The following is a 27,248-nucleotide window of genomic DNA, read 5'->3' as shown; positions in this document are numbered from 1 at the left end:
TTGTCATTTATATGCTTCAGAAATACATTATTTTACAATCTTTCTCTACTTTCATCTTTTAAAAAAACTGCTTTATTGTTTGTCTTTTTATTTGCATTTGTATTATCTCAAATCTTTTTATCAGTAATTTGATTTTCATTGATCTAATCTTTTTTTTTTTTTTTTTAAGATTTTATTTATTTGTCAGAGAGAGAGCGTGTGCACAAGCAGGGGAAGTAGTAGGCAGAGGGAGAAGCGGGCAGAGGGAGAAGCGGGCTCTCTGCTGAGCAAGGAGGTGGATGTGGGACTTGAACCCAGGACCCTGGGGTCATGACCTGAGCCGAAGGCAGACACTTAACCAACTGAGCCACCCAGGCATCCCTCTAATGTTTCTTTAACAGTTTTTACTTAATTTCGTAATGATAGTTATTTGGCTTTTATTCACTCAGGTTTCAATCTTACATTTCCTTTATTATATAATTTTATCATCTCATCTTTGAACTTGTGTTTTCTTGAGTTCATATTCTTAATAACTTCTTGGAGAATTTACTTTTGATATATAGGGAATATTTTTTCCCAGAACGATTTGTCTTTTGCATTTTTTAATGTGTGCTGTGAATATTTTGCACAGTTATTGTGCTCTTTTCATATTGTAAATACTTGGGACACTCAGGTACAGACATTTGTTCTGATACAGTGTGACTTCTTAGTTTTGTACAACCACACTGAAAGACAGTTTGTTTCTTCCTCTCAGTTTCAGTTTGAATTGTATGTATTTTATGTCATATTCTTTTTTGGTTTAGCATTTGGGAAAAGGAGTAATTTGTGGGATAGTAAATTTATCCTCAGCAGTTATTGAAGGTTTTGTTTTTGTTTGTTTGTTTTAGAATGCTTGAGCACTTTTCTAGAATTTTCCTAAATGCCCTATACCAGCATTCATCTGAGACCTTTGACTTGCAATTGAGATGTAGTACTTCAGTGGACTTAGCGTTCCAGCAAAAACCAGCTATCTAAAGTCACTGTAAGACAGTCAAAAGTAGGAAAAAACCAGAGAGAATTCTACATATACAAGGCTGAAATTTCAAGGTGTGAAGTTTTTGAGTTTGCAGGTTTTTGTCTGAAGTCACTCCCCAGACTCATACAGTAATGGAAAAAAATACAGTTTTACTTACTTAGCTGTCAGAGAACAGACTTCAAGACTAACAGAATACCTAAATATTGGGGGGAAATTCCAGAAGGGGGTGGGAGCCATAGAAGGGTGAACCCCCTGGAGATGCATAGTAAATAGATCCAAATCCTTGGCTGAACAATAAAGTGTGGATGTATGGGGAAGACTCTAGTAGGTCTAGCGAAAAAGCAGCACCTGCAAGATAAAAGAACTAAATGGAGATTTCACTTGCTGGCCACATTAGGGTAGACAGAGTTTGCAGTTGGAGACCAGTAAAATATCTGCTGTACAAATGCCAATACACTTCACAGAGAAATGCGATGTAAGGAAGACTTTGATGGTGTGTGGTTGATCATATCCAGAATACAATTTTAAAACAATCAGTGGACATGAGAAACAAAAAAATAACTGCTGCTCAAGAGAAAAAGCAGTCAATAGAAAGTTACCTCAGTATAATCAAGAAAAGGCACTTACAGATAAGTAAAGCAGCTATTAAATATATGGCCAGACTACTAAAAGCAATATAGTTGTGTTGAATGAATAGATGAGCAGTCTTAACAGGGAAAAGACACCATAAGAAGGAGCCAAATGGAAAATCCAGGGCTGAAAAATACAATGATTAAATGAAAAATATACTAGACGGGCTTAACAGCCCAGAAGAGGCAGTAAAAGAGTCAAGAATTCTTAAGGTAAATCAGTAGAAATTATGCAGTCTGAAAACCAAACAGAAAAACAAGGTAAGAGTCTCAGAGCCATGTGAAATAATACCAAAGAGAATGAAATACCTGTAACTGAATTCCCAAAAGGAGAGGAAAGAGTGAATGGAGCAGAAATAATACCTGAAGAAATAAAGGCTGAAAAAAATGTCAGATTTAGTTGAAGAGGAAAAATCCAAGCACACTGACCCAGGAAACTTACCAGATTCTCCCGCAAAATAAGTAAAAAGTCACACTTAAACATATCATAGTTAAACTTCTGAAATCAAAAGAGAAAAAACATTGAAAGCAGACAGAGATAAACAATGCATTATATACAGAAAAATAAAGATATGACTTAACTGCTGATCAGAAACAATGGCATCTAGAAAACAGTGAAATATCATCTTAAAATTATTGACAGGAAAAACTGTCGACAAAGAATTCCATGTTGAACAAATCCAGTTTTCAAAAATAAAGGTGGAATGAAGACATTTTCAGAAGAACAAAATTGAAAAATTCCTACATAGGGAAATTGTATTACAAGAAAGACTTGAAATTGTTTAGGTTGAAGAGAAATGGTAATAGATGGTAATTCGTAACTGTAGAATGGAATAAAGAATGAAAGGAATGGTATATATGTGGGTAAATATAAATTACGCTTTTTCTTTTTTCTCATTTTTTTTTTTAAAGATTTTATTTATTTATTCATGAGAGACAGAGAGAGAGACAGAGGCAGAGGGAGAAGCAGGCTCCCCGTGGAGCAGGGAGCCCGATGCGGGACTCGATCCCAGGACCCTGGGATCATGACCTGAGCCGAAGGCAGACGCTTAACCGACTAAGCCACCCAGGCGTCCCTCATTTTTTTTTTTAAAGCTTTATTTATTTATTTATTTGACAGAGAGAAACACAGCTAGAGAGGGAACACAAACGGGGAGTGGGAGAGGGAGAAGCAGGCTTCCCGTGGAGCAGGGAGCCCAATGCGGGGCTCGATCCCAGGACCCTGGGATCATGACCTGAGCCGAAGGCAACGCTTAAGGACTGAGCCACCCAGGCGCCCCCTTCCTTCTCATTTCTTTAACATAGAGTTTCTGTAACACACATGCACACAAATTATCTCTTTGTCTCTGACAGTCACAGACTGCACTTGCTTATGCTTGAACTCTGACCTTGGCTGTACACTCATGGAGCTCTAACCTTCTTTTGTCTACATTGCTACAAGTCGTTGTGTGGACATAATGTTTTTATTGGTATAGGAGTGGAATTGCTGCATTGTATAGTAAGTATATGCTCTGCTCCTTCTTATCTCCAGTTCCCACTCTCTGAACAATCAGTTCTAATTCTTAGCTTCGTATTCAACTGGTTATCCATGTATTATTTTTAGGACAACTTATATAACTTTTAGAAGTGACTTAAAGGATATCATTTAATTTAGACATATGCATATTTTGGAATTAATCAAGAATAAGTGCTCCCTTTATAAAATTTTGTTTTATTTAAAGAGTTTTTCATAACCTAGACTTTTGCCTTTTAAAGTTTTTAAATTGTTGTTTCTTGGAACCCTAATTTCCTACCCTTGGTTTACCCAGAGTATAGATTTTTTCCCCCATAAAATGTAATTTGTTTCCTAAAATATAAATTTTAGGTACTCCATAAGATTAAAAAAACCCTTTCCTGATTTGTTCCCTCATCCTTGAAATGTCCACAAATATTTTAAGACCTCTGCTCTAACCTTATTCTTTTTTTAAAATGTCCTATAGGAGAATACATTCATTAATTTCAGTTCACCAGACATTTACCTTTTCTAATATATTTTCTTTATTTCAGGGGTTAAGATAGAGAATGAATACATAAGAATCACGATTGTTCTACTTAGGTTGATTTTAATTTTATTTCATAACTTATGATTGAATGAGAACCACTCTAAAATACATTCTCATAACAAAAAGCAATTCTTATTTATTCCTCATCATTAGATAGGAATTAGTTTTCCAATAATTAGGACCCTTCTTTCTCATGTCTTAGAACCCTTAGACTTAAGTTCAGCATGTGTCATGAGTATATTTTATTTCAGAAAAAAATGAATGCCTTATATAGATCTAGATTTCTTAGTAACAAAGTTTGGAAACTGCTGTACTCAAAGCTTGTTTCTTACATATTGGAGCTGAACATACAGTCATAAAAAATGAAAAGTGCTGTGGGCTATTGAACACTGAATTTTCATAGTGGCTCAACAGAAAGTTACTGGGCACAGGTGTTTTCATAATTGTGATGTATTGGGGGAGATTCAGTGTTCAATGGTCCTCAAACCCACACTTCTACCTGTGTGGCATAGTGGTCACTGGGCTGTGATATAAAACATGTAAAGTGAAGAGCATAGCATTTACCTCATGAAAGGAAAAAAAGTCTCAAACCAGTATACATATCCTGATTTGTTTTGTATAGACATGATTTTGGGGGAGAGGGAAAACTTCTTTTTTTCCTTTGAGAAAAATATTAAATATAAAATTTTATTCAACATGACTTTTTTTTCTAGTGGATATATTTCTCTGATAAGGTATGCTATATCCATACTTAATAGTTAATTTAAGCGATTACGATATTGCTCATCACCTTCCCACTCTGGTCTTCTTAGCACATCTAACCCAATGTCAGAGAGATGTACCACCAGTATATTGCTGTGGTATCTATGAACTGAATGTTTGTGTTCCCCAAAATTCGTATGTTGAAGTCCTAGCCTCCAGGGTGATGGTATTTGGAGGTGGGGAATTGGGAAGTTATTAGGTTTATTATTTTTCAGTTTTTTAAGATTTTATTTTAAGTAATATCTACACTCAACATGGGGCTCAAACTTCTAAGGCTGAACAAGAGTCGCATGCTCTACTGACTGAGATAGCTGGGCACCCTGGAAGTAATTAGGTTTAAATGAAGTCTTGAGGGTTGGGCCTCACCATGGGAATAATATCCTTACAAGAAGAGGTACCAGAGAGCTTCTTCCTCTTACTTTCTCTGCCATCTGAGGACAATGAGAAGGCAGCCATCTGCCAGGCAGTAAGTTCTTAACAGGAACCCAATCTGCTGACACCTTGATCTTGGACTTGATAGCCTCTAAAACTGAGAATTAAATGTTTATTGTTTAAGCCTCCCAGTCTATGGTATTTTGTTACTGTACTAATACAGGTATCTCGGATCGCATGAGACTGTCATGATGTATTCCTCTGCATAGCTTTTAAGCATTAGGTAATAGTCTGTGTCTACAGCAGACTACAGAGATTCTTTTGTCCTCGTACGAATCTTAAGATTGTGCTAGTGCCCTCCAAGCTATCACTGAATTTAGAAGGCAATTGGGTAGATTCATTGTCTTTTTCTTGACTACTATAAATGCCAAGTTAATAAGAAAGAGGACCAGATGAAGAATTAACAATTTAGAGGTAAAATCCTGGCCCCACCACTTTGTCTGTGAGATTTTTTTTTTTTTAAGATTTTATTTATTTAACAGAGAGAGACACAGCAAGAGAGGGAACACAAGCAGGGGGAGTGGGAGAGGGAGAAGCAGGCTTCCTGCCGAGCAGAGAACCCGATGTGGGGCTCGATCCCAGAACCCTGGGATCATGACCTGAGCCGAAGGCAGTCGCTTAACCAACTGAGCCACCCAGGCGCCCTGTCTGTGAGATTATTGATAAATTCAGATAAGCTTGTGTACCTCAGTTCTTTCATCTTGTGAAAAAGGCAGTGAGTACCGGCTTTGCTTACCTCATGGGGTTAAGGATCCAGTAAGATATTTGTGAAAGATCTTTCCTAACATTAGGGATTACTTCACCTGAGTTGTTGTTTATTTTTACTGACTCCAGTGTTTTTGGTCACATGTTGCAGAAGAAGATGTTTTTCAGCAATATTTGATACCTTCATCAGTTTTCATATAAGCAGATTTTGCCTTATGTAGTTTTTAATTATTGTCAGTTTTATATTTCTTGTTACTCCTTACTGAACTAATACAAAGATCATAGTTTGTGTTTATGTCTTAGTTAATCCATTGAGAGAAAATGAGCAAGTCTCCCTGTGTCCTAAGATCTCTTAAAATCACAGTTCATCCTCAGAGTAAAAAACTGGGTTTAAACACTGACTTACTGTAATTTTTGTGAACATTTGTGTTTGGAGCTTCAGGTAAAAAATTTATTTACAGTACTACTAAAGTATAATTTCACACTTTATTCCATGAGTCTGTGTAATAATAATGGTACTTCAAAGATGTATAAACTATGCCTTTATAAATACACTTTATAGAGTAGAAGGTAGTTTTTTTTGCCTTCATAAAGCTTATATTTGATGTAATAACATTTCTCTTTACTGAAAGTAAATGTTTTAGAGCAAAGTGAAAAGCTAATTTTATTCTGATGTTTTTATATTAGTATTTGGTGTGGTCAGTACTCAGTGAAGGGAGGCCTGTCTTCATATGAGATAGGTTCAGATATTAAACTCACTGGTTCTTCCCCCGCCCCCAGTGGTTCTTTTTTTAAAATTACAGTTTATTTTTTAGAGTAGTGTTAGGTTCATAACAAAATAGAGCAGAAAATGCAGAGTTTTCATATATTGTTGATCCTTGATAAACACAGGTTTGAACTGCAGGACTCTAATTAAATGTGAATTTTTTTTTTTTTTTTTTTTTGCAAATACAGTACTGTAAATGTATTTTCTCTTCCTTAAGATTTTCTTAATATTTTCTTTAACTTTATTTAAGAATACAATATATAATGCATATAACATACAAAATATGTGTTAATTGACTGTTTACGTTATTGGGAAGGCTTCTGATCAACAGTAGGCTACTAGTGTTAAGGTTTTGAGGAATCATAAGTTCTTGGATTTTTGACTGCCGGGAGCGAGGGGAGGTCAGTGCCCCTAACCCTCGTGTTGTTCAAGGGTCATTTGTACTTCCTGTTTATTTACACACTCAACCTTTCCCACTATCAGCGTTCTGTACCACAGTGGAACATTTATTACAATCAGTGAATGTATATTAATACATCAGTTATCACATGAAGTCCATAATTTAAATTAGTGTTTCACCTTGGGTGTTGTATATTCTGTGTAACATGACTCTACCATTGTAGTACTCTACTGAATAGTTTCAGTGCCCCAAGAGTCCTCTGTGCTCTGCCTAGTCATCCGTCTTCCCTACACAAACCCTGGCAATTAACAGTTTTTTGTTTTGTTTTGTTTTTTTTAAAGATTTTATTTATTTGAGAGAGAGAGAATGAGAGAGAGCAAGCACATGAGAGGGGGGAGGGTCAGAGGGAGAAGCAGACTCCCTGCTGAGCAGGGAGCCCAATGCGGGACTCAATCCAGGGACTCCAGGATCATGACCTGAGCCGAAGGCAGTTGCTTAACCAACTGAGCCACCCAGGCGCCCAACAGTTTTTTACTATCTCCATAGTTTTGCTTTTCTACAATGTCATATAGCTGGAAATCACACACTTTGTAGCCTTTCTAGATTGGCTTCTTTCACTTAGTAATATGCGTTTAAGGAGTCTCTGCATCTTTTCATGGCTCGATAGCTTGTTTCTCTTTAGCACCAAATAATATTCCATTGTCTGGATGTACAACAGTTTATGCATCCTTCCACCTGCTGAAGGATTGTTTGTCTGCAGGAATTGGTTATTATGAACAGAGCCGCTCTAAGCCAGTTTTTTTTTTTTTTTTTTTTAGTAGTTTTTGTGTAGGACTCATTTGAGTTTTTGTGGGTTTTTGTGTGGACTCATTTGACTATGACCAATGATCATGATTACTAGATCCTTTGGTAGGAGTATATTTAATTTTCTAAGATGCTGCCAAATTGTCTTTGATAGTGGCTATACCATTTTGCCTCCCTGCTGGCAGTGAATTGAGAGTTCCTTGCTCTACATCCTCATTAACATTTAGTAATGTCAGTGTTCTGGATTTAGGTTATTCTTATAGGAATGTGTGGTATCTTATTACTGTTTCATTTTCACTCCCCTAATTACATATGATGTTAAACATCTTTTTATATGTGTATTTCCCATCTATATATCTTCTCTGGTGATTTGTCTGCTCAGATCTATTGCTTATTGAGTTGTTTGCTTTCTTATTGTTGAGTTTTAACAGTTTATTCAGGGGGATTCAGGCAGCATTGGAAGACACTGAACTCATCTCTTCCCATGTACACAACAAACTTAGAGCTATAAATAGAATAATTTTCCTCCGGAAAGAACTTGAGAACTGGGTGAATAGCACTTCCACACCAAAAGACAAAAGAGACACATTAAGATGGGTAGAGAAGCAAAGACACGGCCTCATCCACGACCTTACCCCAGATATAGTGACCACACAATCAGGAGGGGTCTCCAAAATATGTGATTTTCCCTTGAGGAGTGAAGGTATTGTGTCCCACTTGCACCAGGAAGACAAGCCCCCCAAATACCTGGTTTTAAACTTCAATGTGGATTAAGATCAAAAGAATCATAGAACTATAGGGAAGAGAGATTTTGCTCTTAAAGGGCTCAAATGCAGACCCCACCTGTCCTGAGATTAAGTGCAAAAGCAACAGCTTGAAAGCACATACCGTAAACAAGGGAGACCCACTTACTAATTTTAAAGTACCTGCCAGAGAGATAGGGACCTGCAGGGATTTTGTCTGGGGATGAAAGTGCTGGTGGATACTATTTTTGCAATCTCATCCTAACTTGCTGGTGGTAGAGCAGATAGGCATCATTGTTGGTGCTGTCCCTCTAGCCAGCTAGCACTGGAGGGAGGGCTTTGTCCATCCTGCTGTATCAGGCTATGCAAGCACCCCACACCCTGTCCATCCCATGTAGCACCAAAGGTGCAACTGGGACAGGCAAGCATCTTCAGCCCTGCCCTCCTCAGGCAGTATTCCAGCCATCACTGGGCCAGACAAAGGCCCTTAGCCTCACTCACCCCGAGTAGAGACGGAATTGTAACTGGGATGGTCAAACAATTTAAATCTTCCTTGCCCCACACAGTGGCTGAGCCACACCCAGGTCAAGTGAGTGTTTCCAACCCTGACCTCCTGTGCAACAGCCACAGCCTTATCACAGCCTTTGGACACATAAAGCCTACAGAGGAGATTACACTTCTGATCCACATGAAACAGCTCATACACGTGACCAATCCTCAGATTGAGGGAGGTAGCCATTTCCCCTAATACATATAGAAAAACAGAGTGACAGGCAAAATGGAGAAACAGAGGAATATGTTTCAAACCAAAGAACAAGGTAAATTCCTAGAAACAGGTACTAATGAGATGGAGATAAGCAACCTACCAGATTAAGAATTCAAAGTAATGGTCATAAAGATGCTCACAGTTCTCCATAGAAGAATGGATAAATACAGTGAGAATTTGAACAAAGAGAAAATGTAAGTACCAAACAGAATTTATAACTGAACTGAAAAATACACTGGAGGTGTCCAGCAGCCAAATGGCTGAAAGAAAAATACACATCAGCAAACTAGAAGACAAAGTAATGCAAAACATCAGGCAGAGCAGCAAAATGAAAAAAAAAAAAAAAATTAAGTGAAGATACTCCAAGGTACATTTGTAAAACATCAAGCAGGATAGCATTTTCATTATAGGGGTCCCAGAAGGAGAAGAGAAAGAGTCAGAAAAATTATTTGAAGAAATTATGGCCAAAAATTTCCTTAATCTGGGGAAGGAAAGAGACATCTAGGTCCAGGAAGCCCAGAGAGTTCCAGATAAGATGAACATATTGAGAAACATAATTAAAATGGTAAAGATTAAGTATAAAGAGAAAAAAAGAGAAAAGCAACATATATAAGGGAAACCTTATAAGGCCTTAGGCAGATTTTTCAATAGAAGTTTTACTAGCCAGAAGGGAGTAGATGACATATCCCAAGTGCTGAAAAACAAAAACTGGCAACCAGTAATTTTTTTACCCTATTGGGTTATCATTTCAGAATTGAAGTATGGATTAAGAGTTTTCCAAATAAGCAAAGGCTAAAGGAGTTCATCACTACTAACATGGTCTTGCAAGAAATGTTGAAAGAACTTCTGTAAGCTAAAAAGAGAAGGCACAAATTACTAATAAAGTATACGAAAGTAAAACTCTCACCAGAAAAAGTAAATAAATAATAAAGGTTGTGGATCAAACACTTATAAAGCAAGTGTGAAGGTTAAAAGACAAAGTAGTAAAATTAATTAAAGATACAATAATTAGTTGGGTACATAAAATAAAAAGATGTAAAATGTGTCAACAGGGGCACTTGGGTGGCAGAGTTGGTTAAGTGGCTCTTGATTTTGGCACAGTCATGATCTCAGGGTTGTGAGATCGAGTCCCATGTCGGGCTCTGTGCTGGGCGTGGAGCCTGCTTGAGATTTTCTCCCTCTGCCCCTTCCTCTGCTTGCACGAGCACTGTCTCTTCTGCTCTCTTAAAAAAAAAAAAAAGTCAACAGAAATTTTAAATGGGGGGGTGTGTGGTAAAAATATAAAGTTCTGGAATATGCTCAACATTAATTTACTATCAACTTAAAAGTGACTGTTATATGCATAAGATATTATATGGGAACCTCATGGTAACCACAAAGAAAACACTTAAATAGTAAATATACAAAGGAAAAAGGAGAATCTAAACACTAAAGTTATCAAACCACAAGGGAATATAGAGAAGAAAGGAACAGAGAGGAACTGCAAAAACAAAACTATTAACAGTGCCGATAAGCATATACCTGTTAATTACTTTAAATGTAAATGGACTAAATTCTGCATTCAAAAGACATAGTGTGGCTGAATGGATAAAAATATGCAACCCTTCTAAGTTAGAAACTCCAGATCTAACGATGTACAGACTGAAAGTGAAGGGATAAAAAACATACACCATGCAAATTGATTTGAAAAAACGTTGGGATAGCAGTATTTTAAGATAGATCACACAGTAGACCACAAAGCAAGTCTCCATAAAATTAGGATTTAAATCATAAGAAGCATACCATTCTGGCCACAATGGTATGAAACTAAAAATCAGTTACATGAAGAAAAGTGTAAAAAACACAAACATGAAGACTAAACTGCCTGGTGTTAAACAGTGGGTCAACGAAAAATTAAAAGAGGAAGTCAAAACATACCTTGAGACAAATGAAAATGGAAAGCCAGCAATCCAAAATCTTTGGGACAAAGCAAAAATAGTTTTAAGAGGGACTTCATAGTAATACAGGCCTACCTCAAGAAAAAAGAGAAATTTCAAACACTCCAACTTTACATTTAAAGGAACTAGAAAGGGGCGCCTGGGTGGCTCAGTAGGTTAATTGTCTGCCTCCAGCTCAGGTCATGATCTCTGGGTCCTTGGGATCGAGCCACACATCAGGCTCCTTGCTGATGAGGGATCCTGCTTCTCCCTCTCCCTCTGCCCCTCCACCCTGCTTGTGCTCTGTCTCGCTCTATCTCAAATAAATAAAATCTTTTTATTTTTATTTATTTATTTATTTTTTAAAGATTTTATTTATTTATTTGACAGAGAGATACACAGCGAGAGAGGGAACACAAGCAGGGGGAGTGAGAGAGGGAGAAGCAGGCTTCCCGCCGAGCAGGGAGCCCGATGTGGGACTCGATCCCAGGACTCTGGGATCATGACCTGAGCCGAAGGCAGACGCTTAACGACTGAGCCACCCAGGCGCCCCTAAATAAAATCTTTTTAAAAAGATACAGAAATCAGACAAAGAAGAACAAACCAAAGTCCAAAGTTAGTAGAAGGAAGGAAATAGTAAAGATAAGAGCATTTTGAAATAGATCAGAGACTTAAAAAAAAAATAGAAAAGATAAATGAAACTAAGAGCTTGTTCTTGGAAAGGTTTAACAAAATCAACAAACCTTTAGCCAGACTCATCAAGAAAAAAGAGAGCCCAAATAAATTAGAAATGAAAGAGGAGAAATTGTAAATAATACCACAGATATACAAAGGATTACAAGAGAATACTATAAACAATTATATGCCAACATATTAGACAATGTATAAGAAATGGATAAATTCCTAGAAACATACAATCTGTGAAGACTGAATCATGAAGAAAGAGAAAATCTGAATAGATCGATCACTAATAATGAATTGAATCAGTAATCAAAAACTGGCAAGACTCAAAAGTCTAGGTCCAGATGGTGTTACAGGTGACTTCTAACAAACATTTGATAAAGAGTTAATACCTATCCTTCTCGACTTACTCCAAAAAATTGAAGAGGAAGGATAACTACCAAGCTCATTTAATGAGGCTAGAATTACCCTGATACCAAAACCAAAGACACTACAGAAAAAGAAAATTACAGGCCAGTATCCCTGATGAACATAGATGAACAAATCCTCAGCAAAATATTAGCAAATTCAATTCCAGCAATATATTAAAAGGATCATACACCATGACCAAGTGGGATTTGTTTTAGGGATGCAAGGATGGTTTAACAAATCAGTCAACATGATGTACCACATTAGCAAAACAAAGGTTAAAAGTCATAGCATCATCTCAATAGATGCAGAAAAAGCATTTGAAAATACTTGACATCCATTTATGATACAGGCTCTCAAGTAAGTGGGTATAGAGGGAACATACCTCAATATAATAAAGGCCGTATATGATAAATCCATAGCTAACATCATAGTCAACAATGAAAGCTTTTCCTCTAAGATCAGGGGTAAGACAAGGTTGCTTACTCTTGCCACTTTTATTCATCATAGTATTGAAAGTCCTAGCCATAACAATTAGGCAAGAAAAAGAAATAAAAGACATACAAATTGGAAGGGACAAAATTGACAAAACTGAGTATTGCTGATGACATGATACTAGATAAAGAAAACCCTAAAGACTCAAAAAACTGTTATTAGTAACTTAAGAATTCAGTAAACTTTCAGCAAACAAAATTAATGTATAGGAATCTGTTGTTTCTATATACTAACAATGAACTATGAGAGAAATTAAGAAAATAATCCAAAAAGAATAAAATACATAAGAAAAAATTTAACCAAGGAGTTGAACAACTTATACTCTGAAAAGTTTAAGACACTGATGAAAGAAATTGAAGACAACATAGATAAATGGAAAGATATACCCTGCTCATGTATCAGGAGAATAGTGAAAATGTCCAAACTACCCAAAGCTATCTACAAATTCATTACAATTCCTATCAAAATACCAGTGGCATTTCCTACAGGACTAGAACAAATCTAAAATCTGTATGGAACCACTGAAGACCTTGAGTAGTTAATGTAATCTTGGGAAGATGGAACAAAGCTGGAGGAATTACGCTTCCTGACTTCAAACTATATATAAGCTATAGCAATCAAAACAGTATGTTACTGGCACAAAAGCAGACTCATAGATCAATGGTTTGAATAGCCCAGAATTAAGCCCACATCTGTATGGTTTATTTATGACAAAGGAGGCAAGAACATAAAATGGGAAAGAGACAATCTCTTCAATAAATGGTGTTGGGAAGACTGGATAGCTACATGAAAAAAAAATGAAATGGGGCTACATCAAACTAAAAAGCTTTTTTTTTTTTTTTTTTTTAAAGATTGTATTTATTTGTCAGAGAGAGAGCACAAACACAGGGAAGTGGCAGGCAGAGGGAGAAGCAGGCTCCCCACTGAGTAAGGATCCTGATGCGGGACTTGATCCCAGGACCCAGGGATCATGATCTGAGCTGAAGGCAGATGCCCAGTCAACTGAGCCACTCGGGCATCCCTAAAAACCTTTTATACAGTGAAGGAAATCATCAACAAAAAGAAAAGGCAACCTAACTGAATGAAAAAAGATACTTGCAAATGATATATTTGCTAAGGGGTTGATACCCCAAATATATAAAGAACTCAGTACACCTCAACAACAATAAAACCAAATCCAATTAAAAAATTGATGGAGGACCTGAATAGAGTTTTCCAAAGAAGAGCTACAGATGGCCAACAGGCACATGAAAAGATACTCAGTATCACTGATCATTAGGGTAATACAAATAAATACCACAATGAAATACCTCCTCACACCTGTCAGAATGGCCGTTACCTAAAAGAAAGGAATAACAAGTATTGGTGAGGAAGTGCAGAAGAGGGAACTCTCATGCGCTATTGGTGGCAATGTAAATTGGTGCAGCCACTGTGGCAAACAGTATAAAGATTCCTCAAAATATTTAAAGTAGAATCACCATATGATCCAGCATTTTCACTTCTGGGTATTTTTCAAAGAAAATGAAAACACTAATTCAAAGTTATATCTGCACCCATAAGTTCATTGTAGCATTATTTACAATGACGAGGTATGAAGTAACCTAAAAGGGCTCATCAGTGGATGAATGGATAAGGATGTGATACACACGAAGTGAAATATTAGCCATAAAAAAAATGAAATCTTGCCATTTGCAATTATATGGATGTACCTAGGAGGTATTATGCTAAGTGAAATAAGTCAGAGATAAATACTGTATGATTTCATTTATATGTACAATCTAAGAAACAATGAACAAAGCAAACAGACTTAAAGACACAGAGAACGAACTCGTGGTTGCCAGAGAGGTGGGTTTTGGGGATGGGCAGAATAGATGAAGGGGATTAGGAGTACAGACTTCAGTTATAAAATAGGTAAATCATGGGGAGGTAATATATAGCATAGAGAATATAGTCAGTGATATTATAATAACTTTGTATAGTGACAGATGGTAACTGGACCTATGAGGTAATTGCTTTGTAAAGTGTAAAAAAAAAGCTTTCCATGTTATTTTGGATAACAACCCTTTATCAGATGTGTCTTTTCCAAATATTTCTCCCAAGTCTGGCTTGTCTTCCCTTTGTCTTGACATTGTCTTTTGCAAAGCAGATGTTTCTGATTTTAAAGCAATCCAGCTTTGTGAATTATTTCTTTCATGGATTGTGCCTTTAGTGTTTTATCTAAAAATCATCATCATACTCAGGTTGATCTCGAGTTTGTCATACGTTATCTTCCAGAATTTTATAGTTTTTGTGTTTTATAATTGTAAACCTGTTTTTGAGTGAGTTTTTGGAGTATAAGGACTGGGTCTAGATTGATTTTTTTTTTTTCCATGTAAATGTCCAGTTGTTCTAGCACCATTTGTTGAAAGGACTACCTTTTCTCCATAGATTTGCCTTTGCCCCTTTGTCAAATAACAGTTGGCTATATATTCATGTGGGTCTGTTTTTTATGTTCTATCACATTAATCTGTTTATTCTTTCACTAGTACCATAATGTCTTGAGTACTGTAGCTTTATAGTAGATTCTGAAGTCAACTCACTGCATCACAAAAGTACCTAACAGTATTGAATATCCCTGTATACATCACCTAGTCATCAACTCATGGCTGCTCTCATTTTAATTCTATCCCTTTTCAACTTCTACTCCAGATTTTATGTAAAATTAGGGATACTCTAGATGTAATTTCACTTATATCCAGAATGTATTTCTAAAACAATATCTTCACTTTAAGGAAACTAAAAAGCTTTCCTAAATATAAGTTGGTTCCTGTTTTCTGAAAGAGATTTAAAGGGTTTTTTTTGGGGGGGGGGTCAGCTTGAAGGTGTACTTTTTTAGAAAGATGGAGAAAGTCTGTGTATTGTGATATATAGGTTTATTTTGTGCACACACTTATATTTTAAATCTCAGGAAAATATATAATTTATAAGTGCAGTTTCTTAATACTTTATGAATTTTGTCACATGTATTTTATATATTTGTGTCCTGAGTAAGTAGGGCTTTTTTTTTTTTTTTAGTCACCTAGTAGTTTTTCATAGGGTAGTATCTTTAATTCTGCATGGGTGGTTTGAGATACACATCACCTAGGTGCTCTCAGAGAAATACATTTCAAGCCTCCAGTGCACATTCACATGATATTAGCATAAGTATTTTTTGGAATTCTTCTGTAAGATAGACCTGGTTTTTCTTTCTTATTTACTTTTTAGTTATGTGTTTATATAACTATGGACATAGAGATACTTATTTTATTCTTTGGGTTATAAACTAGTACTATTTTAATTTGTTGCCCAAATTTTTCAGCTTTGGCCTTAGGGAGTTTGTTTAAATCATTTTTTACTTCCCTTTGCTTTAGAACCATCCATTTTCCCAAGGTGCAAAAGAGCAGGTTTTAAAGGTTCATTGGTTTTTTTATATCAGTCAGATTTCTTCGAAATGTTTCTATTTTTTATAATAGTCATATCAGTAACTTACTGAAGTAAAGGTGACATTACTTGATGACCGTGTGGTTTGAAAAAATCACCAACATAAACCACAATATAAAGTGATTTAATTAATATCCATTAGAAACCCTGTGTATGGTAATACCTCATTTCTCCAGGTTCAATAGAAATAATATATATAACAAATGCTTTTTTTTCCCTTCTTGATGTAAACACTTCAAAAACACATTTTTCCTGCTCCTTGACAGAGAATGAGAGATACAACGTAATATTTTTTTTTAAGTTTTACCTTTTATTATCTGTATGTCAGGAAACCAGACTATTAAGATGCTTAAAATTATATGTATAATATACTCTGAATAAGGATTTTATATTTCGAATGATTTTTAAAGGCTTCATGATAGCTATCTCAGCTATATAGAAGAGGCCTTTACTTAGTTCCAAATTCACAGATGTGTTAGAGAAGTTGAGACTGCCTCATATCAGTTTTCAGGTAAGAAATATTAGAAGGTACAGAATAAGTTACAAAATTAGGCAGTTTTTCTAAAAATTAAAAATAGATATACCATAGATCCAATAATTCCACTACTGGTCATTTACCCAAGGAAAATGAAAACACTAATTCAGAAAGATACATGCACCCCTATGTTTATTGTAGCATAATTTACAATAGCCAAGACATGGAAGCAACCTAAGGGTTCATTGATAGACGAATGGGCAAGGATGTGTACACATGCTCACACACACACACACACACACAGTAATATTATACAGTCTTAAAAAAGATGAGATCATGGATGCTTGGGTGGCTCAGTCAGTTAATCATCCAGCTCTTGATTTCGGCTCAGGTTATGATCTCAGGACTGTGAGATTGAGCCCATGTCAGGCTCCACGCTGGATGTGGAGTCTGCTTAAGAATCTGTGTCTCTCTTTCTCTAACTCATGCCCCCCCCCCCAAAAGATCATTCCATTTGTGACAACATGGTTGGATCTCGAGGGTATTATGCTAAGTGAAATAAATCAGATTGAGAAAGAAAAATACTATATGATTTCATTCATATTTGGAATTTAAAAAAATAGATGAATAAACAAAGAAAAAGTAGAATCAGGCTTATAAATTCAGAGAACAAACTGATGGTTGCCAGAGGGGAGGAGAGAGGAGGGAGGAGGGAGGATGGGCAAAATGTGTGAAGAGGAGTATGAGATACAGGTTTCCAGTTATGGAATGAGTAAGTCATAGAAATAAAAGACACAGCATAGGGAGTATAGTCAGTGAGATTATAATGGCGATATATGGTGATAGATGATAGCTGTAATTGTGGTAAGGTTAGCATAATGTATAAACTTGTTGAATCACTATGTTGTACACCTGAAACTAATGTAATGTTGTGTTTCAACTATACTCAAAAAACAAAACAAACCAGTGCCACTCTTCTAACTAAATGTTTTATTTTGGAAAATACAGTTTTTTTATTAAATGTATGTTATTAAAAAATAAAATATTTCCAAATACTGCTTTTAAGTACACATGGAAGTGTATTATCTGGACTGTTATGTCTAAGCACAAATTTTCTCTTTGTGATTTGTCAAAATTATGACAAATGTAAATTAGTCCAAGTCAAATTTCAGAAGGTTACTCTATAGGTGGTTGCTGAAGTCATAACACTTATATCAAAATATTAAAAAGTGTCACTTTTATATAAAAACTAATAGTGTTGAATTTCTTTCCAAAAGCTTGATCTTATCCATTTAATTCCTTGAACATATTATCCATAGTTATTTTATAGTCTATGTTAAGTTTTTGCCTTTTCCCCCCATTATCTAGCTTCTCTTTATTTGTATTTTTTTCTTGATTTATATTCACATCATTTGTGTCTTCTCATAGCATATTTTAAAAAGTTTTTATTGAAGTAGAAATATGTAATGTACATGCGGCAGAAGCAAATGACTCTATCAGGGAATTTTCACAAAATGAATATATATATGTGGTGAATACTCAGATTAAGAAACAGAAATTACAGATATATTTCAGAAGCCCCTCTTTTGCCACTTTTCACTTAATATCCTGTTTGCCTTTGAAATGGAAACTGAATCCTTACCCTTAATGACACTGCATTTTCCTTCTTCCTTTCTTTTCCTTCTTTACTTTATAAAAAATTGTTGAACTAATTTGAAGCTTTAAGATGTTGGGTTTTGGTTTGCTTGTGGAATATTACTAGGTAAGGATATCAGCAATCTGATTCACTTTATCACTTCACTTATGGATTGAGATGATGAAAAGCTGGGCTTTAATTTTAGCATCTTATTCCCTAAAAGGCTTGCTTTTATTTACTTAATTAAATTTATTTATTTTTAAGACTCTCAGGCTTTTAAACTAAAGACTGGGAGAGTTAGTAGGAATTTTGCTTTTTGGTGGATCTTAATGTCTAGTTTTTGATTCTGTATTTTTGTGAATCTACTGAAAGCTCTGCTCAGAATATAGGCCTCTCAGTTTCCTGTTAGGTAATAGCACGTGTTTTTAGGGGAAAGCAATTGCAAATCTCAGTCAGATTTCTAGGTTTACTACTTCTGGGTCTTGTCTACATAATTCATCACTGTTCTTTTAGCTTGTTAGTGCCTTCAGATACGTTTCATGTTTTCTCCCTAGCTTTTCTAGGGAGAAGGGTTTTTTATAAATTGTCTATTTAGCTATTACTGAAAGCAGAACTCTATAATCCTATATAACCTGTTTTGTTTTTTAAATATTTTATTTATTTTTGACAGAGAGCACAAGCAGGGGGAGTGGCAGGCAGAGGCGGAGGGAGAAGCAGGCTCCCTGCAGAGCAGGTGGAGCCCGATGTGGGACTTGATCCCAAGACCCCGGGATCATGACCTGAGCCGAAGGCAGTCGCTTAACCAACTGAGCCAAAAAGTGATCTTTAAAGTCTTTATTTATAATGACATTTTTGTCATGGGAGTTTGGGACTTCTTTGAAGTATCTATATAACTAGCATTGATTAAAGTTGTTTCACTGTAATGAGTTCTCCACAAACAGTAGTACCTCATGGTCAAAATGAAGCAGTCGTACAAAAGCCTCATGATACATTTGTAAATCTCAAATATGAGACAATTTCTTTTTGGAGGGAAATTTTAGGGGTAAACTTTTCTTTATATTAGGCAACTAGGAATATTTGATTTAAGGTAAATTAATGGTTTCTATTATGTGGTTTCTAGAAAGACAATTTTTTTTTTTTTTAAGATTTTATTTATTTATTTGAGAGAGAGAATGAGATAGAGCGAGAGCATGAGGGGGGGGGGGGTCAGAGGGAGAAGCAGACTCCCTGCTGAGCAGGGAGCCCGATGTGGGACTCGATCCCAGGACTCCAGGATCATGACCTGAGCCGAAGGCAGTCGCTTAACCAACTGAGCCATCCAGGCGCCCTAGAAAGACAATTTCTTAATAAAAGCAGTGGTAATACCTCACACCAGTCAGAGTGGCTAAAATTGACAGGTCAGGAAACGATAGATGTTGGCGAGGATGCAGAGAAAGGGGAACCCTCCTACACTGTTGGTGGGAATGCAAGCTGGTGTGGCCACTCTGGAAAACAGTATGGAGGTTCCTCAAAAAGTTGAAAATAGAGCTACTGGAAGACCCAGCAATTACACTACTGGGTATTTACCCCAAAGATACAAATGTAGTGATCCGAAGGGGTATGTGCACCCCAGTGTTAATAGCAGCAGTGTCCACAATAGCCAAACTATGGAAAGAGCCAAGATGTCCATCGACAGATGAATGGATAAAGAAGATGTGGTATATATACACAATGGAATGTTATGCAGCCATCAAAAAAACAAAATCTTACCATTTGCAACAACGTGGATGGAACTAGAGGGTATTATGCTAAGTGAAATAAGTCAGTCAGAGAAAGACAAGTATCATATGATCTCACTGATACGAGGAATTCTTAATCTCAGGAAACAAACTGAGGGTTGCTGGAGTGGTGGGGGGTGGGAGGGATGGGGTGGCTGGATGATAGACTTTGGGGAGGGTATGTGTTATGGTGAGCGCTGTGAATTGTGTAAGACTGATGAATCACAGACCTGTACCTCTGAAACAAATAATACATTATATGTTAAAAAAGAAAAAAAAGAAGATAGGAAGGGAAAAATGAAGGGGGTGAAATCAGAGGAGGAGACGAACCATGAGAGACTGTGGACTCTGAGAAACCAACTGAGGGTCCTAGAGGGGAGAGGGGTTGGGGGGATGGGTTAGCCTGGTGATGGGTATTAAAGAGGGCACGTATTGAATGGAGCACTGGGTGTTATATGCAAACAATGAATCATGGAACACTACATCAAAAACTAATGATATAATGTATGGTGACTAACATGACATAATAAAATAAAATTTAAAAAAAAGCAGTGGTAATAACTACTATTTGAGTGTTTAATAGGCACGAGGCACTAAGTGCCTCCACTAAAGTCATCAGTCTTTGTAAACACTTTTATGATATAGATACTGCTTTTATTCCCTTTCACAGGTGAGTAAACTAAGATAAGGAGAGGTCAAGTAATTTGCCAGCCAGCACTGTTAATGGAAGTGGTGTGATGTGGTATATACCCGTTTTGGTTGTATACAGCTGGCTTCCATTCTGTTTGGGGTGTTGTCTGTTCTGATGGATTGAAAACCTGTGAAAATATAGCCAGCAGCAACACAGATTCAGATATAAATCATTGGAGCTTGGTTCCCATTCTGTGTGGAAGCTTTATCTCATTCATTAACCTCATAAACACACCAGCCCTTCATTTATTAATTAAGCAATGCACATGTCTTTTATTAAAATAACATAATTGAACTTTAATAAAGTGTGTTAATAATGAAGGAGAAATAGAATGAATAAGTACTTAGTAGCTTTTTATGTGTATTTGAGGATTTTGCTAGTTAGATTGTGTCAACATAGCAGTTTCATCATATATCAGTTTCAGGTAGCGTTTGAACATTTGTTTGATTAAAGTTGACTAAAAATTGTAGGAGAGTGCTCATGTTTAGAGAATGTGATTATTTGGGTATCATTTTATTAGTTAACTAATGCATGTAATAGAATCAGTTTGGCCTGGAGCTCCATAAAGGACTAGTCACTCAAGTCTGGCCTTGTAAGAGTATATCATCTCTTCCTGTAAACGGGCTGAGGCAATCTCTGAAAATGGTTTGCTATTTACGTGACCTAGAAAACCGTACAAAATCATGTAAAGCATGAGGTTCAAATCTTTGTGTTCACTTTAAGAACACACATGAAACTGCCCAGGCCATAAAGAGTTGACATTTGAAAAGCCCCCAAGTATCTGAAACACGTCACTTTGCAGAAGCAGCGTGTGCCATTCCATTGCTGCAATGGCGGAGTTGGGAGGTGTGCACAGGCCAAACAGTAGGGCTGGACACAGGGCCAGTGACCCAAAAAGAGTGCTGAATTTTTACTGTACATGCTTAAAATTGCAGAAAGTAATGCTGAACTTAAGGGTTCAGATGTTGATTCTCTGGTGAACAAAGCCCCCTGGATGCGGTGTAGAACGTACAGGGCTCTTGTTTGGATTAACCCATACATGAGCTCTCCCTGCCACACTGAGATGATCCTGACTGAAAAAAAGCAGACTGTTCCTAAACCAGAACAGGAGCTTGCACAGAAGAAAAAGATATCCTAGAAGAAACTGAAAAAACAAAAACTTATGGCCCAGGAGTAAATTCTGTATAAAATAAATGCAAATAAAAGTTTAAAAAAAGTGTATCTCAATTAAAGTCTTTTTTTTTCGTTCTTTAAAGGACTGAGACAAGTACAGTTGACCCTTGAACAACACAGATTTGAACTGTACAGGTCACGTATACATAGTTTTTTTCAATAAATATAGTTTGATACTGTAAATGTATTTTCTCAACATTTTCTTTTCTCTGGTTAACTTCGTTGTAAGGATTTAGTGTGTAATACATATAACATACAAAATGTATATTAATTGATTGTTTATGTTATCAGTAAGGTTTTCATTAACCGTAAGTTAACTATTAGTAGTTAAGTTTTTGGGGAGTCAAAAGTTATACTAAGGTTTTCAACTATGTAGGGGTTAGTACCCCTAAATCCCGTGTTGTTCAAGGATCAACTGTAGTTTATTTTGAATTATTCATTGAAAGGAAGATGATAATGTTATAATTTCTAGTTTACTTTTGAAGGTGGGTATTTAAAAAAAAATCCTTTTGTTTCCAAAGAGTATAAATTTTGTGGTTTTTCTGTTCGGAGACTTAAGATTTTTTTTATTATGGATTTTAAAAACATTGAGATAATATTATGCTTCTTGTAAAAAACCTAATCGTATATTTGTTGAAGAGTATTTTCAGTAATATTTAAGTCAAGAGTTAAGATTGTATATTATCTATACACACTTAGCAAAGGAAAAATACTTCATTAACTGATACTAACCTGTAACATTTAAGATTATTTCTTTTATTATTGTAACAATAAACATATACAAATACTTTTAAATAACTTAATTGATTTGGGGCACCTGGGTGGCTCAGTCCGTTAAGTGTCTGATTCTTGATTTTAACTCAAGTCTCAATCTCAGGGTCGTGAGTTCAAGCCCCGTGTTGGGCTCCAGTCTGTGCATGGAGCCTACTTAAAGAAAGTAAAAGAAATAATTTATTGATTTTTTTTCTCCTTAATTTTATTTAATCAAACTTTTAAATTTAAGATAACTGTAGATTCACATGCTGTTTTAAGAATACAGAGAAGTCTGGTGTCTTATTTCCCTCAGTGGCAACATCTTGCAAAACTAGTAAGGTATTACAACCAAAATATTGACATTCATACAGTCAAGATTCAGAATATTTGCGTCACAAAGATACTTCATGTTGTCATTGCATCTCTAAACCTACTTAATTTCCTGTGCTTAAGCTTGCCCCTCTGAACCCCCAGCAACCACTAATTGGTTCTCTATCTCTATAATTTTTTCATTTCAAGAATGGTATATAAATGGAATAATACAGTATGTAACCTTTTAGGATTTTTCTCACTCATCGTACTTATCTGGACATTAATCAGATTTGTTGTGTGTATCATTATTTGTTTTTATTTCTGAGTGGTATTCCAATGGCATAAATGTTTAACCTTTTTTTTTAACCATTCGCTTAACCATTCATCCATTGAAGAACATCTGGGTTGTTTCCATTTTGGCTAATAGGAAGAAAGCTGTTATGAATACTTGTGTACAGGTTTTTGTATGAGAATAAATTTGTTTCCCAGGGATAAATGCCCAGGGGTGCAATTACCGGATTGTATGGTAATTGCAGGTTTAGTTTTATAAGAAAGTGCCAAACTGCAAGTGGCTGTAACCTTTTATAGTCACCACCAGTGTATGAGTGATCTATTTCCTCTGTGTTCTCACTGTGTTTTCATATATGATGAGAGCCATTTTGATATGTGTGTAGTGATATGTTGCTGTAGTTTTAATTTGTTTTCCTAATAGATAATGAAGTTTTATCTTTTCATGTGCTTTTTGCCGTAAGTCCTTTGGTGAATTATTTATTGAAATCTGTATTCATTTGCTAGTGCTGCCATAATAAAATTAACAGATACTTATTTCTGACATTCTCACAGTTCTTCCAGGAGACTGGAAGTTCAAGATCACAGTGTTGGCAAGTTTGGTTTCTCCTGAGGTGTCTCTCTTTGGCTTGCAGATGGCTGTCTTCTCAGTGTGTCCTCCCATGGGTTTTTCTCTCTGCCACCATTGGTCTCTCTCTCTCTTCTTATATGGACACCCATCCTGTTCGATTAGGATGCCACCCAGATGGTCTCAATTAAACTTGTTTACCTCTTTAAAGGCCTTAGTTTGGCATGTAGTCACTTTGAGGATGAGGGCTTCAACATGTGAATTTGGAGGGAAGTACAGTTCAGTCCTTAACAATACCTTTTGCCCTTTTTAAAATTGAATTAATCGTTGTTGTTGTTGTTGTTTTCCTGTTGAATTTTAGGAGTTGTCTTCATATTCTGGATACTAGTCCTTTGTCATATGTGTGATGCAGATAATTCTGCCAGTCTAGAATTTTTTTTATTCTTCATAAAAGGGTTTTTCAGTTTTTCATGGAGCAAGAGTTTTTAACTTTGATGAGTTCCAGTTTATTAATGTTCCCTTTTATGGACTGTGCTTTTGGTGTCAAGTTTAAACACTCTTTACTTAGTTATATAACTGTTTTAAAAACTTTTCTACCATGTTGAAGTAAAAATTATTAGAGATCACAAATTATACATTTGTTTTCCTAAGGGGAATTTGTGAAGGTATAAAAAGGGGATTCACTTAGAAATAGGGGCAGGTCAGTCATGAACAAAAGAAAATACTGGGGGCGCCTGAGTGGCTCAGTTGGTTAAGCGTCTGCCTTCGGCTCAGGTTATGATCCCAGGGTCCTGGGATCGAGCCCCGCGTCGGGCTCCCTGCTCCGTGGGAGGCCTGCTCCTCCCGTTTGTGCCTGCTCGCTTGCTCTCTCTCTTTCTCTGTCAAATAAATAAAGTCATTAAAAAAAAAAAAATTCCTTTTTCTCTGGCATTCTCCAGGACTATCTTTCTTGGGTTTTTTCCTCTGGAATTAGCTGCTGTCTCACAGTTCCAGTTTTTAGTTCTTTCTCCTTGGCTCTTGCTCCGGTACCAGCAGAACCGCAGTCTGTCTGTACATCTGCCCAGAGGGCCTTGTCACATGTCATCTCAGATGCAGACAGGCACGGAATTGAATGCATTTCAGGCGTGAGGTTCCTCCTAACTTCACCTTTGATGTTTTTAGTCACCTATAGGTCATAGCCCACGTTGGGCTCCCTGCTCAGCGGGGAACCTGCTTCTCCCTGTCCCTCTCCTTCTCCCCCTGCTTGTGCTCTCTCTCTCACTCAAATAAATAAATTTTTTTTTTAAGTTTTTATTTATTTATTTGAGAGAGAGAGAATGAGAGACAGAGAGCACGAGAGGGAGGAGGGTCAGAGGGAGAAGCAGACTCCCTGCCGAGCAGGGAGCCCGATGTGGGACTCGATCCTGGGACTCCAGGATCATGACCTGAGCCGAAGGCAGTCGCTTAACCAACTGAGCCACCCAGGCGCCCCTCAAATAAATAAATTTAAAAAAAGAAAAGAAAATACTGGGAGATGGTTCTTCATGGGGTTTCTTCATTTTTATAGCTCTTCTGAGTAGAGATATTGGTAAGTTTTATTTTGGACTGTCTTTTAAGGATGTTTGTATAGCACGCAGCCTTGAAAAAGAGAAATTCTTTCCCCCCTTAACAAGGTTATCTTAACCTGGTAACATCATTGTCTGCTTGGTTATCCAAGCTGGGAATGGGGGCATCCTTACTAAGTGCTCCTAGTTCATCCTTCACATCCACTAACTGCATCCTATTGATTTCAACTTCTACATAGTTCTTGAACCTATCTTATATTTTTATCTTCATCGCTAATCACTGTGATTCATTACCACATCTTTGTCTTTAGTTTTCAGAAGTTTGACTTAATATGTCTTGTTATGGATTTCTTTGTGTCTATCTTGTTTATGGTTTACTCACCTTATTCAATCTGTAGTTTTATTTCTTTTGCCAAATGTAATAATTTTTCAGCCATTATTTCTTGGAGTACTCTTTCAGCCCCACGCTTTTTCTTCTCTATTTCCAAGATTCAGATGACAAGAGATGTTATTTTGTTATAATTCCACAAGTCCCCAAAGTTCTGGGGTTTTTTTTGGTGGGGGTGGGATGTTTTTCTTTTTCTTTTTGTTTTTTTCTTTGTCCTCAGTCTGTTTTTTCACTGTTGTTCTGAATGGGGAATTTATATTTTATTATGGTTCAGATCACTGATGATTTCCTTGTCCCCTTAATACTGCTTTTGATCTCAGTTACTGTTTAATTTTGATTCTTTTATTTTTCAGTTGTAACATTTCTGTTTGGTGTTTTTTTAATATATTGTTTCTTTCTTAAGACTTAGTAACTCTTCGGGCTCCCTGCTCAGCAGGGAGTCTGCTTCTCCCTCTGACCTTCCTCCCTCTCATGCTCTCTGTCTCTCATTCTCTCTCTCAAATAAATAAATAAAATCTTTATTAAAAAAAAAAAGACTTAGTAACTCTTTGCTAAGACCTTCTATTTTTTTTCAAGGATGTTCCTAGTTGCTCATTGAAGCATTTTTATGATGGCTGCTGTAAAATCTTAATCAGATAATTCTAATATTCCTGTTGTTTTAGTGTTGGCATCTACTGGTTACCTTTTTCATCCAGTTTTAGATCTTCCTTGTTCTTGGAATGATGAGTAATTTTTATTGAAACCTGGACGTTTTGGCTATTATGAGATGCTAGATTTTATTCAGATCTTCTCTTTTAGCTGGGTTTGATACCACTCCGTCAGGGAAAGGTGGAGGGTGCATGTTGCCTCATTACTGCCAGGTCATGGTAGAAGTCCAGTTTCCCTACTCAGCCTCCATTGACACCTCAGGGAGGTTGAAATCACTGTTACTGTGGGTGAATGTGGGATTTCTGGCTCCCCGATAATTCTGTCCTGATAGCTGTGAGGGTGGGAGGGATAGAAATGCCTTATTACTGTTCCACATGTTTCCTCCACTAATGTCATTGTTACCAGTGGGTGGTGGTGCTATGTCTTGGGTGTCCACTCAGTATTTTCTTTCTTTCTTTTTTTTTAGAGAGCGAGCGAGAGAGAAACAGCATGAGAGGGGAGAGGGTCAGAGGGAGAAGCAGGCTCCCCGCTGAGCTGGGAGCCCGATGTGGGACTCGATCCCAGGACCCTGGGATCATGACCTGAGCCAAAGGCAGACGCTTAACCATCTGAGCGACCCAGGCGCCCACCACTCAGTATTTTCTTACACTAGCTCAGTGTGAAAGGATAAGGTCACTTTGTTCTTGATGGGCAGACTTAGATGTGCAAGTTCCCCACCTTGTCTTCATTGACACCATGGGGATGCTGTGTTATCTTCTGGTGGGAATTAAAGTCTTGGCTAGGGTGGCCTTTTCTGACATCACTCCAGTGGGATGATTGAGGCATCTCATTACAGCATGGGGAGGTTGGAAGTCTAGGCTCCCAACATCAGCCTTTGCTGGTGAGTCTAGGAATAGGCCTTAGTTTTTTCTCTATTGGTAGCTGCACCAGAATAGTTACTTTCTTACAGATTTTCTTTTTCTTGGTCCTTTTGGCTACAGAGAGTAGGCTTTTGGAGGGTTTGTTTTATCTGT

General features: G+C 36.7%; 1 protein-coding gene across 2 annotated transcripts in view; it reads left to right on the top strand.

Moving 5' to 3' along the window:
* AP3B1 (adaptor related protein complex 3 subunit beta 1) overlaps positions 1-27,248 on the top strand; it is a 263,265-nt gene that overhangs the window by 85,325 nt on the left and 150,692 nt on the right. The window lies entirely within an intron of this gene.

This window comes from Mirounga leonina, unplaced genomic scaffold, assembly GCF_011800145.1.
Source record: "Mirounga leonina isolate KUSES-001 unplaced genomic scaffold, KU_Mleo_1.0 Mir_168, whole genome shotgun sequence".
NCBI lineage: Eukaryota > Metazoa > Chordata > Mammalia > Carnivora > Phocidae > Mirounga > Mirounga leonina.
Note: the sequence above shows the minus strand (reverse complement) of the source record. Positions and strands in the feature narration are given on the sequence as shown.